Source organism: Pleurodeles waltl, chromosome 7 (assembly GCF_031143425.1).
Source record: "Pleurodeles waltl isolate 20211129_DDA chromosome 7, aPleWal1.hap1.20221129, whole genome shotgun sequence".
In the NCBI taxonomy this organism is placed as follows: domain Eukaryota; kingdom Metazoa; phylum Chordata; class Amphibia; order Caudata; family Salamandridae; genus Pleurodeles; species Pleurodeles waltl.
In genome coordinates this window covers 588,728,855-588,742,667 of record NC_090446.1, presented here as the reverse complement: position 1 = coordinate 588,742,667, position 13,813 = coordinate 588,728,855, and the positions used below count along the sequence as shown (strand labels likewise).

Genomic DNA, 13,813 nt, shown 5'->3' with positions numbered 1-13,813 from the left:
TAGGGGCTTGTGGGTGATGTGGGTGTGTGCTTTATATTGTGTTGGGTGTGTGGGAGTGGTATTAGTATGTGTATCAGGTGTGCGTATTTCGAACTGACCAATGTTGCTGAGTTTTCTATGTGTGTGTGTACCCGCACACCGCGGCGGTGTGTAACGCCAATGGAATACCGCGTTTGAAAGACTGCCGCGTGGATTTGTGGGTCGGAATGGTATGGGCGTTTTTCTGTTGGCGTGACGGTGGAGGTTTGGTCAGCGCCATTTTTTCGCTGACCTTTGGTGTGGCGGATTTTTGTGGATGTCGGGTTTTTGGCGGTTTGCCAGTTGCGGGTCAGAATGACCGTGGCGGTTTACTGCGGCTGCGGCGGTGTTATGGCGGCCTTCTGGCCGGCGGTAAGCGACTTTTACCGCCGAGGTCAGAATGACCCCCATAGTCCCAAAGAAATCGATCAACATTCTAACTACAGATGAGACAAACCGGCCCCAGACAAAACTAGGGGGGGGGAACAATATAGAAGAATGAGATCTTCCGAGCCCTTGCATACACCAAGTGACTTCTTACACCTCCCTCTGGAGGTAACACCATATGTAGTGGTCTTCTCCAATGTCCCACCCATAGCTGATCAGCAACGGGAAACATGGGGGCAGCCTTGAAGAATAAGTCCCTCAATTGGATAGGATCATGTTTGGACTCCAGAATGGTGGGGCCCCTTTTTGATGATACAAAAATGGTCAGAAGAATTAAGTGGATATGAAGTAGTCATAAAGTATTGGAGGGAGACTGTGTGGTTCTCACGTTCAAATCTCCAGACTTAGTGGACAGAATTATTTACGAACTAAGGTCCAGGCAAGTTACCCATTAAGGAATTTTGTTATTACCTTTGGGGATTTTTATCAGAGTCCTGTGGGGTATAATTTTAACAACACACAGCTACTGCATAAAATACCCTTACCTAGTCCTGACTCCATTCTTTCTTGTAACAGATTCCAACCCCTTTCAATACTGAAAGATCTAGATTGACTCAGCATGGATAAGAAAGAGATACCTCATGAGATAATATCGGAAACGAATATAGAAGGGAGGACGCCAAGACAGGGAGATCTCCCTTTGACATTAACTAATATAACTCACAGATGTATATCTTCCCTGACCGTAAACAATGCACAGTGCCAAAATCAGCAGAAATTGAAAATAGCTCTACTCTATTGGAATGTGGCAGGCCTACGCAATAAGCTCAGTAATGTGCTTTGGATTAATTTTATTGAAGACTTTTCATGTCTATGTCTTCAGGAAACTTGGCTTGTAAATCCTACCCACATAAATGGATACAAGACATTCCACACACCAGCAGTACAGACTAGACATGGTAGGCCGAAAGGTGGTCTATGCACATACATTTCTAATAAGCTCCCTCTCTCAAATTTAAACATGCAAATCTCGAGGGTGCATTACCAAATGATTGGGTGTAACCTGGATCAAAAGACCCAGCTAGTAATTATTAACCTTTACAACAACGCACCACCAGGAGAGGTTCCCATCATTTTAACAGAGATGGGGGAGGATTTAGAGAAAATATGTATAAAAACTAGATGGGAAATTCTTATTATATGGGGCGGTGATTTTAATGTCTATCTCTGTAAAAAAACCTCAGAGAAGGTGTGTGGCTGGGGTATGGAAGACATCGGACTGAGGCCACATTTCCTACATAATATGCAAGGTGATGAGATGAACTTACTGGCGCAAAAATTTAATTTGGCTTTTGTAAACAAACTTTATTTTTATGATCCACAGTTCAAACTAACTTTTAACGGAAGGGGCACTTACACAGTGATTGACTATGTTTTAATGTCCACCCATTTTGTGCATTACCTTACTAATTATACACTCCATGATATTGCGATAAGCAACCATTTCCCCCAGAGTTTGAGAGTTTCATTAACTCCCCCTATATTGGCATCGGAGGACAAAACTGTCCTGGTAAATGATATTGAACTAGCCTCGCGTAACGGATATTCATTGCGATGGTTGCAGATAGATTCAAAGGACCTATTGAAACAGTTAATTTGTGATCATAACCAAGCCTTTGCAGATTGCCTTAGCGATTACATATATCCAGCAAAATGCCTAAGCGCTTTCTCAGTCATAGCACAAGGTGTGAAAGAAGCCCTTACTAATAAAACGGGAAAGGCAGGACAGAATAGGAAAACGGGCTGGTTTGATCATGACTGCATAAAAGCACACAAGAGACTAAAAAAGGCCTTAAGCGCCCCAACAAGATGTTCGAATGAGATACGTACACGGAGGCATGAATATAAGGCAGCCATTAAAAAAAGGAAATCTATTTTGAAAGGAAATATGTGGGAAACCCTACACAAAGCTAGCTTAACAAAGGATAACATCCTCTTTTGGAAAACAATAAATACTCCCGTGTTAGGGGATAGATATGTCCCCAGAATGGAAATCGCAATATCAGAAGAGGATTGGATTGATTACTTTTCTAAGATATATAGTCAGGCTAGCGATATAGAATCAATAGAGTCCTTAATGAGCCTTGCCATCCAGGAAAATTCCCGCATGATTATAACACCCCAGTTCACTCTAGAGGAGGTAGTAGAAGCCATAAATTCAAGTAAAGCGGGGAAGGCCCCGGGCCCTGATGGTGTCCCGGTAGATTTATATAAGACAAATATACAAGTATGGGCCCCCCTATTGACGCAGGTATTGAGGGCTTCCTGCATACAAGGACCACCACCATCGTGGTTAGATTCTACTATTGTCCCCATATATAAAAAAGGTGATCGCCTCAACCCAGCTTGCTATAGACCATTCTCCTTACTTGATACATCAGCCAAATTAGCGGGGAGAATTATCCTGAATAGACTGCAATCCTGGGCTGAGGAAAATGATATTTTAACTGAATTACAGTACGGCTTCTGCACAGGAATAGGCACGGTGGAACAAGGACTGAATCTAAATATCATAATCGGGAAATATACAAAGATCAGGGAGGTTAATTTGTACTTGGCTTTTATAGATCTATCTTCAGCATTTGACTGCGTAATACATGGAAAATTATGGGACATCCTAAGTAGCCTAGGGGTAGAACCGACAATAATACAGTTCATACGGGACCTTTACTCAGGATGTAGAGCAAGGGTGAGATATGGGATAAGAGAAGAATGTACCAGGCTTATTGGTATATATAGAGGAGTACGTCAAGGCTGTGTGTTAGCTTCACTCCTGTTTTCACTATATATAAACAATTTAGAACATGAATTAGTAAGTAAATGTAAAGATCTCCCTCAAATAGGCCATTGCTCTATCCCGGCCGTACTCTACGCAGACAACGCTGTGCTCATGGCCCGGACTCCATTAGCCATCCAAAAACTTTTAACTACTTGTATAACTTTCATGACAGACTTGGGTCTTACCGTTAATCGTTCAAAAACTTTTACAATGAACTGCGGTAGGAAAATGAGTAAGCTCTATAATATCAGTACACAAGATGGGAAAATCGATATAACCCGAACATTTTCATACCTGGGTATAATAACAAGGTTCTCTTCAAGGGGATCCTCATCAATAGTCATAAACATTGAATATTCCCACCCTCGTGCGGGGATCCCGGAGCATATATAAATACACACATGTATAAGTATGAAATATATATGAAAAATATAGCATTTTTAGTAGACAATTTTCATACCAGAATCATGTATACATGTGTATAACAGCAATGCAGACTATGTTGATAAACAGGCTAAAATGCTTTATTTCTATAAAGTTTTTTGTTTTTTTTTTGTTTTTTTAAACACTCTCCCTTATAATTACAAGAAAAACTTTCTGAAGCACAAAAGGAGGGCACAGAAAAAAAAATACCAGCAACACATGTGAAAAGAGAAAAAACTACATTGAAAACAACAGAGCATTATTAGCCAATAGGCTGCATGCAAGTTAATACAGCAGAACCACAGAATTTGGCACCGTGCCTTTAAGACCCTGAGCACCTCCAGTATCCCACCATGCCTCAGGGGTGACGGAGAGGTGACAGTTGGTTCACAGTTAGGTTAGTTTTTTTTCCGGCTTCTTCTGAGAGGATCCTGGAGCATTGAGCTCTGACTTTTTCTGAGTTTTTCAGTGAAAAATATTCAAAAACAGTGTTTTTTCTACTTTCACTCGACGTTTTTCACCTTTTTCTGAGTGAGGGGATTTTGTTCCTGTCTGGAAAATGCCTTCTCTTTTTGTGAAGTGCCCTTCCTGTGGGAAGAAGAAGGCCCAGTCTGATCCACACTCTCTCTGTATTGTGTGTTTGCCTCAGAGCCACTGCCCTGACACATGCAGGCACTGTAAAAACATGTCCAAAAGGACTCTGAAGGACAGAGAGAAAATCAGACTTCATGGACTTCATGAGAGGCAGAAAACATCGTCCTCTTCGCTTCCCAGGCAATCAACAAGCCATTCTCATGAGCAACAGGCTAGATCGACATCAGCTGGTAAGAAAGTACCTGTCTGTTCCCCGTCTACGTCATTGCTGCCACCGTTGCATCATCGCTTATCGCCGTCGACGGCGACCCGACCGGCGTCGAAGGATACAACGTCGAAGGCTCACATCCCTCATCAGGACAGATCTCTGTCGACGGCAACCCACCGATCGACGTCGAGTCAGCACCGTCATGTTCGTACGCCGTCAAAGGCGTCACATCCCTCGGCGGCACGGAAGACGACGTCGAGATCACCTCGGTGTGGAGAGCAGAGGCTTCCGCCGTCAGAGGTCAATCACTCGACGGCGAAGCATACGACGTCGAGCCGCACACATACAAGGGACCACCAGTCGCCGTTGAGGTGCTCAATGTCGAGACCTGGGCCTCCTTCGACGTCGGTACACCGTTCGACGTTGAGGCAGTTACTGCCTATCTCTCAAGGGAAAGAGCGTCAGCAACCACCGGCTGACAAGAATGTCACTCCACCAAGTCCAGGGGTCTCCATAAGGAGTGGATCGTCTAGACGGTCAAGGGCCTCATCGTCAGGGCACATCTCGCCCATAAACCTATCGCCAAGGTGGTTGGAGAGCCTTAACAAGGCTCCGGCTTCTCCAGACTCTCAGTACTCACGCATGTATTCACCATCAGCGTCGCTTCCGAGGACACCATCGCCAACGGCGCATACAGAACGGGCTTGTTCTACGTCTCGCCAATCTGACACTAGGCCTCGGCGCACTACCACAAGATCTAGGAGCAGGTCACGGACCCCGAGGAGGTCTAGGTCAAAGTTGCACCATCACAGAAGGACCCCTTCTTGGTTCACATCGTCGAGGTCTTCCATAAGAGGTTACTCCCCGACTCTGACGGATTCTCCACCAGCTAGAGTTTCCCCGGTGGATGACATAACAACTTTCAATGAAGTGCTGCTCAGGGGAGCACAAAAGCTTAATATTGATGTCCCGGAACCTTCAACTTCCTCGTCAGTAATCTTCGAAACCCTGCAACACAGAACGGTTTCAAGGAAGTTGTTACCACTCATGCCTGGTCTTCTCCATTTGACCATGGAGACTTTTTTGATGCCAGCAAACCTCCGTTCAGCTCCTGCTAGGATCTTGAAAAAGTACAAGGCCCCTGATCAGGATCCTTTGTTTCTCAGGGCTGATCCACCACCAGACTCAGTCATGTTAGCCACAGCCCGCAAGATGCATTCAGTGGCGTCATCCTCAACGGTTCCACCGGACAAGGAAAGTAGACATCTGGACTCTCTGGGTAGGAAGATGTGTGGCACGGCAGCGTCGATGATGAAGGTCTCCAGCGCCTCAGCACTCCTAGGCAGATATGATCGATTCCTCTGGGACTCGCTGAGCAGATTTGCGGAAAAGCTGCCTAAAGAGGACAGGCAGGACTTCCAGGAGATCCTTCAAGAGGGAAGTCTGGTGTCCAATCAAATCATCAGTGCAGCCGCAGACGGGGCTGACTTGGCGACGCATGGATACGCGCATGGGGTTTGCGCAAGAAGATCTTCCTGGCTGAGGCTCACAGGGTTAAAGCAGGAAGCGCCACAGCGTATCATGAATCTTCTGTTTAACGGAAACTCGTTATTTGGAGCCCACACGGATGATGAGATGGCACGTATGAAGGTGGAGGTCAACACAATGAGGGCAGTGGGTCTCGAAAGAAGGAAAGACTACAGAAGGAGGTACAGACCTTACGACAGGCACCTGTTCCAACAGAGGGTTCAAACCCCTCATTGGTCTCAAAGATCACAACAGAAACAAGGGCGTCCTCTCTTCCAGTCTCGCAAGGCCACAAGACACCGAGGATCAAGCAGACCTCAGCAGTGTACCCCCAAAGCCTCCGCAAAACAATGAGGGTTTGCTTCCCTTAATTCTGTCCACCACTCCGGTTGGGGGAAGTATCACAGAGTTCGCTCACGGGTGGCATGGCATAACAAGAGACAAATGGGTGCTGAACATCGTAGAGAATGGATACTCTCTTCTTTTCCGACAACCTCCACTTCATTTGCCACCAACCAAGTCGAGGCCTGCTCACATGAACTTACTACGCAAAGAGGTTTGCGCCCTGTTGCAGAAAAGAGCTATAGAAAAGGTGCCAGACGCCCAAAGAGGAAAGGGAGTATACTCCCGATATTTTCTAGTAGCAAAAAAGGGTCGGGAAGGAGTCTTCAGACCGATTCTAGACTTGAGGCTGCTCAACAAATACATACGGAAACAAAAATTCAGAATGCTGGCCCTTCATCAGATTTTCCCTCAGCTGCATCGAGGAGACTGGATGTGCTCCATAGATCTCCAGGATGCATATTTACATATCCTGATTGTTCCCAAACATCGGAAATTCCTATGGTTTGTGATACCCTCTCAACACTATCAGTTCAAGGTGCTTCCTTTCGGCCTCAAATCTGCCCCTCGCGCATTCTCCAAGTGCGTAGAAACGGTAGCGGCGCATTTAAGGAAGCAAAAAATCTTCATTTCTCCATACCTAGACGACTGGCTACTGAAAGTGTCCTCTCCGGAACAGGCGAAAAAGCATCTAGACATTGTTCTCAGTGTTTTCTGCTCTTTAGGTCTGCAAGTCAACTTTCAAAAGTCCACCCTCATCCCAACTCAAACCCTCCACTACCTGGGGGCGATACTGAATACAGAGTTAGAAAAAGTGTATCCTTGGGAGGAACGACTGTTATCAATAAGGAGGAAGTGTTGCGATCTTCTTGGTTCCCCTGCGCCTATGGCCCGTCAGGTGACATCTCTATTGGGCTCCATGGCCTCTTGCATTTTCATTGTCCCAAACGCCAGGTTGCATATGAGACCTCTTCAAGAGGCTCTAGAGGAAAACGGGAATCAACACACAGGCCAATGGGAGGACAGGATGCTTCTTCCGGTAGCAGCGCGACAATCAATACAATGGTGGACGCGCAGACATCACCTGTTAATAGGAGTTCCTTTTCACCATCCAATCCCTTCCGACACTTTGGTAACGGATGCATCGCTACAGGGCTGGGGAGCTCATCTGGGTTCCTTTCAAGCTCAGGGCTTGTGGTCCAGCAAAGAGAAGACTTACCATATCAACCTGCTGGAGCTCAGAGCGATTCATCTGGCTGTCAAATCATTTGCACCATCGATTCAGGGAAAGTCTCTGCTGGTGCAGACGGACAATACGACCACAATGTATTATCTGAACAAGCAAAGAGGCACGAGATCCCGGCCCCTGTCTCTGGAGTCTCAAACCATTTGGCACTGGCTCATAGCAAGGGGGATATCTCTTACAGCAATTCACCTCCCAGGGCAGCAAAACGTGGAGGCAGACTTCCTAAGCAGAACCCTCGAGGACGCCCACGACTGGGCTCTTCACAACGAGGTCGTCGCAGACATCTTCGTTCAATGGGGTCAGCCTCAGTTAGATCTGTTTGCAGACGAGACAAACAAAAAATGCCCAGACTTCGCGTCCAGGTTCTACCGTCCGGGGTCTCGGGGGAATGCCCTGTTGATAGACTGGTCAGGGATATTGCTATACGCTTTTCCACCGATTCCCCTGATACCAGCGGTAATAAACAAACTCTACAGATCCAACACCAGAATGATTCTCATAGCCCCGCAATGGCCTCAACAGTTCTGGTACACGGATCTCCTCAACCTGTCAGAACAACCGCACAAGAGGCTGCCGTGCAGACCGGATCTCCTTTGCAGGCTGGGAGGCAAGATTCTTCACCCCAACCTTCCCTCTCTGAGCTTGACGGCATGGCTTCTGAATTCCTGCAGTATGGGTATCTAGGGCTCTCGCAGGAATGCATGAACATTTTAAAGGAGTCCAGGAGGCCTTCCACGCGGCGCTCTTACGCTTTCAAGTGGAAGAGATTCTACATATGGTGTCGACAACAGGGTCAGATTCCTATTCTGGCTCAGGAGGAGGTCATATTGTCTTATCTGCTCCATCTGGCGAAATCAGGTCTGCAGTTGTCATCTATTAAGGTACATTTATCTGCCATTACAGCTTATCGTAAGTCACCTTCTCAGAAATCCTTCTTTACAATGCCAGTAGCCAAGGATTTCTTAGAAGGTTTAAAGAAGGTTTTTCCACCCATTCGAAAACCCTCGCCGCCATGGAAACTGAACATAGTATTATCTAAACTCATGGGCCCTCCTTTCGAGCCCATTCACAGAACTTCTTTGCAACACCTTACGTGGAAGACAGCTTTTCTCGTAGCCATTACTTCGGCTAGGAGGGTCAGTGAGATTCAGGCTTTGTCCTCCAAGGAACCTTATACAGTTTTCCATGAGAATAAAGTTGTTTTAAGAACTCATCCATCATTCGGACCGAAGGTGGTGTCGGATTTTCACATCAATCAGACTATATCACTCCCAACTTTTTTCCCCAATCCGGATACTCCGGCGGAGAAAGCCTTGCACTCCCTGGATCTGAAAAAAGTGCTAAAATTTTACCTGGATAAGACCAAATTGATTAGACGATCTCACCACCTGTTTGTATATTATGGACATATGAGAACAGGCGATGCGGCCTCAAAACGAACCATATCTAGATGGATAGTTTCATGTATTGTAACAGCATATCAATTGGCTAACAAACAGTTATTGGCTAGGCCTAAGGCTCATTCGACAAGAGGAAAAGCAGCTAATGCTGCCCTCCTTAATAATGTTCCAATCTCTCAAATCTGTAAGGCCGCTACATGGAGATCTGTGCATACGTTTACTAGGCATTACTGTTTAGATTCAGATGCCAAAGCAGACGCTCAAGTGGGTCAAGCGTCTCTGAGAAATTTGTTTGCATAATGTATGTCTTTTTCCTGCACTTCTATTAGACAGTCCACAGAGATAAGGGATGGGCTTGCTAACCTATTCAATGTTTATGACTATTGATGAGGATCCCCTGGAAGAGAAGGATAAGTTACTTACCTGCAAATCCTAGTTCTCTTCCAGGGGTATCCTCATCAAAGTCATAAACAACCCACCCTCCTCCCCGGATGCAAGTCTCCTAGAAGTGCAGTACAGACCATCTATCTAATCTGTTGGATGCTTTGTCACTGTAAAAAAGTACTGACCTAACTGTGAACCAACTGTCACCTCTCCGTCACCCCTGAGGCATGGTGGGATACTGGAGGTGCTCAGGGTCTTAAAGGCACGGTGCCAAATTCTGTCGTTCTGCTGTATTAACTTGCATGCAGCCTATTGGCTAATAATGCTCTGTTGTTTTCAATGTAGTTTTTTCTCTTTTCACACATGTTGCTGGTATTTTTTTTTTCTGTGCCCTCCTTTTGGGCTTCAGAAAGTTTGTCTTGTAATTATAAGGGAGAGTGTTTTAAAAAAAAACAACAACAAAAAACTCCATAGAAATAAAGCATTTTAGCCTGTTTATCAACATAGTCTGCATTGCTGTTATACACATGTATACATGATTCTGGTATGAAAATTGTCTACTAAAAAATGCTATATTTTTCATATATATTTCATACTTATACATGTGTGTTTTTATATATGCTCCGGGATCCCCGCACGAGGGCAGGAATATTCAATGTTTATGACTTTGATGAGGATACCCCTGGAAGAGAACTAGGATTTACAGGTAAGTAACTTATCCTTCCTGGGTACCCTGTGTGAAAGCTGAAAAAGTACAGATTATGAAAACAACGGTGGCCCTGAAGATCTTTTCAAAAAGACTAGGGGTAATTACCCCACATAATATGGTAAAAGTTTATAGAGCCAAATGCATTCCGGCCGCCATGTATGAATCAGGCATCTCGGGATATACCAATTGTAACCTGATCCAAACGGTGGAAAATTATTTTTTTAGATACTTGCTAATGGTACCAAATGGCACCTCATCATACATCAGCCATGCTGAATTAGGGGTTCCTTTCCTAGCCGACCTCATAAAGATACAGCCATTATTACTATGGCAGAAAGTTTGGACTTCAGAACACACTGGTCTAAACAAGGCAGTTCTACGTGATTGTATGGCATCAGTATGCTCCTTGAGAGTTCCATGGCTGAGGTATGTGTTCTGCTTTCCTGCTCTTATCTCATGACCGAGCTTACAGAGCCTCTCTGAAATGCACTTCTGAGTTTAAAGAAGACATTTATTGTTATTATTACTTCACCACGAGGTTCCTGAGAGACGAAATTAGTAGGTTGGAAGCACACGTTCAAAAGTAGTCGCAGCAATGAAAGCAAAATATATCAAAGTACTTCTCAGTTGCAATGTACACAGCAAATACATGTGATTATATTATAGCATAACTTCAAAGCAAAGCATAAAAGTCAAAATTGCATCACCATAGGGCCTATAACTCAGCTTCATCTTTCTGGGACCTGCAAGTTGATGACTCCGGTTCAACTGCGAGAAAGAGATTTTCTACCCAAACGGGGGACAGGCAACTGAAGTCTCCGTTCCTGTCTGAAGTCAAGATAGTAACTAACTAACTCTGCTGTTGTCCAGAGCCATCCTTCCAAAAACGTGCCCCCTCCTCTCAGACTAGGGAAAGGAAGGCAAGCCTTTGGAGACTGGCCAGATCTCCTAGACCCCTCCTCTTCCCAAGGCTGAGCAGAAAGGAAAACACCAAATGTACTCTCTCTTATCAGCTATAGTCTGGTGTGAAAAACACAGCTTGGTCTATCATGTGGAAAAACACAGCTCATCTGCAATGTCTCAACTGCAATGTCGAACTCCACGTTAAAGCCAATAGGCAGCTAACCTAAATACCAAATGTAATGTCTAATGTCATGTCAAAGCCAATAGGCAGCTAAACTGAACACAACATGTAATGTGCTACTGGTGAACATTGAGCAACTAATATGTGTAATGGTGAAACACAAAGTCATTGGTCAAACACAATTAATAGCATCACATTCCACCCTATGACCAATGAATTTTTGTTTACATACCTCTTATTTCAAACAAAAACAAAAAACAAAAACATCAACACAAAAAACATCATAAGCAAATCAGATTTGAATGATTAAAAGCAATCACAGTAAAGCAATGGCAGTGGATAAACATATTGATCTCAAAACCTTTCACATCAGATACATCTACAATGAAAAGACTGAAACTTATATACTCTGAATGAGATAATAGTATCTCTAAAATAGCAATTGGACGTAGCAGTAGTTCCACTCATGTAAAGGTGCACGGTCCACCTGAAAGGTTTGCTGGAATGTAAGCGAAAGTCAGAGTGCCATTTGAAAAAACACCAACAGTTAACTGGTAAGATTGCTTAGTTCCAGTGGAAGAATGTAATCAAACAAGTTGAACTTGAACTGAAGGCGCCAGATGCGCAAAATGGATCCATGGGGTTTGTACTTTAATCAATCAGGTTCAGGTTGGGGGTTCGGTCCCTCCCCCAACCTCACACGCACATACCCGAAGGGAGACCACACAGCACACTCATGGTCAGTGGTGAGACGTGTTAGGATCTGCAAAAGAAAAAAGTATGACTTTTCTTGCAAATAACATTTGTCATCTGAAATGTGCCCTTCTTCTTCCTTTCCTTGTTTTAAAATCAGCAGGACGTTTCTGGGGCCCTTTGTTATAATTTCTGCATGTTCTGGACGGTCACCTGGGGCTTCAACCCACACCTTAGCATTGAGGTTTTTATCTGCTGCACCACCGCTTCCCTTTCCTTGCACTGTCTGAAGGGCTGGGGCAGACTCCTTCTTTACCAAACCTCCATTCACTGCACTTTTGACAAGTTGGGCCATTCTGTCTCCAATTTGTATCAATAAATCAGATTATTTTCCAGTTATCAGCATAATTTTGATTTCTCCTTGGTAATCTGCAGCAATCACTCCCCCTAAAACCTGATCAATTTGCCATATCTGTCCTGGTAACTTTCCTCTCCCAAACTGATCTTTGACTGTTTGTGGGACAGATCTCTCTTGTGCGTGCTGCACAGTTTTTATCAAATCTAGGGGAATGTGCATCTCTCTAATCTCTGCACACCTGTAAGTGGCTTTTTCTCCCAGATGTCCACATTTCTGGTGCACCCACTTAGCCATCCCCACTAAGTCACAATTCTGGGTGGACACTTCTCTCTCTGAATTTTTCTCTTTAACATCTGCAAGGGAATTGAACCAGTTAGGTACAAGCCATGTGGAAAACCAAACGGCTAAACCATTGGCAGTGAACCAAGAATCAGTGTAATCGTGACACATCTCAAGCAGCTCTGGCTTTAAAGTCTGACACTCATTGTACAACGCTGTTCCTTCTCCTGTGCTAGAAAACAACTTTTCAATAACTGGATTGTAATCATTAGTCAAACAAACATGCTTTTTATCCTCAGGGGACACAAATTCAAATGGTGCACTCAATTTAATTGGTGACTCTTTTACCTGTGGTACTCCCTGCACCCTCTCCTCCTCCTTAAAAGGGGCTTGTGACACCTGGTCATGTAGGGCTGCAGTGACTCTAGCCCTGTCTTGCATGTACCAGATCCAGTATATGATACTAGCCTCCTGTGCCCGTCCTAAACTGTGAGATTTAGGTGAACTCCTCACCCACTAATAACAAGTCAAAAGCTTACTCCAAAGTTCCAGGGGCACTCTTGTCCTCCCCTGTTCCTGATTTACATGTAAATCAGTGTTTCCCTCTTGCACTGCGCAGAAACCTAAAGTCCGAATTATTTAATTTGCCAAATCAAAAGCAAGCAGCTGCTCATGTTTTTTCCTAGTTACTTTGTACTAAAGTGTTAAGATTTTACTCAGATGAGGGCTATACTGTTTCCAAAAATCAAACAAGCTCATGAAACTCGGTGTCTCTTGCTTAGTGCAAATAGTAAGAAACTCTAAAATCTTTTGTTTCACTTGTGACAACATCTGTCTGTTTTCTGGGTTCCACTGAATTCCCAGTAACTGCACATTTTGCGACAGTACTTCTGCCTTGTCTGAATTAATTATACTTTGCAGAAGCGGTCTGTAAATAACATTCTGAGCTCTGTTCTCAGTGTCACCTGTTAAGGAATGCTCTTCAACTGCCAAAAACTGTGGGGTGTTTTGCTCACACTGAGGCTCAGACTGGCACACAGCTATTTTAACCCCCTCATTACTGGAATGGGAAAAGCGAGATTCTTCTAAAACAGCAGTTTTATAGACTTCAGCATTATCTTGCATTAATGTGTTCTGGCTAATTTGCTCACGTAAATTCTTATTTTCATGTTCTAACTTCCTACATCTCCCCTGCATTTTTCGGTAAGCAGATAAAAGTATCCAAACCCTTGTGTCAAAAACAAAAGGAACATTATTTCTTTCAAAAGGCACGTTTTCTAAATATGCTTTATCACAGCACTCATCCCAAGACTCACACAGTC

At 44.3% G+C, this 13,813-nt stretch overlaps 1 long non-coding RNA gene across 1 annotated transcript in view; it reads right to left on the bottom strand.

Annotated features, from left to right (window-relative positions):
• Window positions 1-10,615: 10,615 nt before the first annotated feature.
• The window catches only part of LOC138247284 (uncharacterized), a 308,446-nt gene continuing 305,248 nt past the window's right edge, over window positions 10,616-13,813 (bottom strand). The window contains exon 4 of the long non-coding RNA XR_011194410.1: window positions 10,616-11,924. This is a non-coding gene — a long non-coding RNA (uncharacterized lncRNA). The remainder of the gene's footprint in view (window positions 11,925-13,813) is intronic.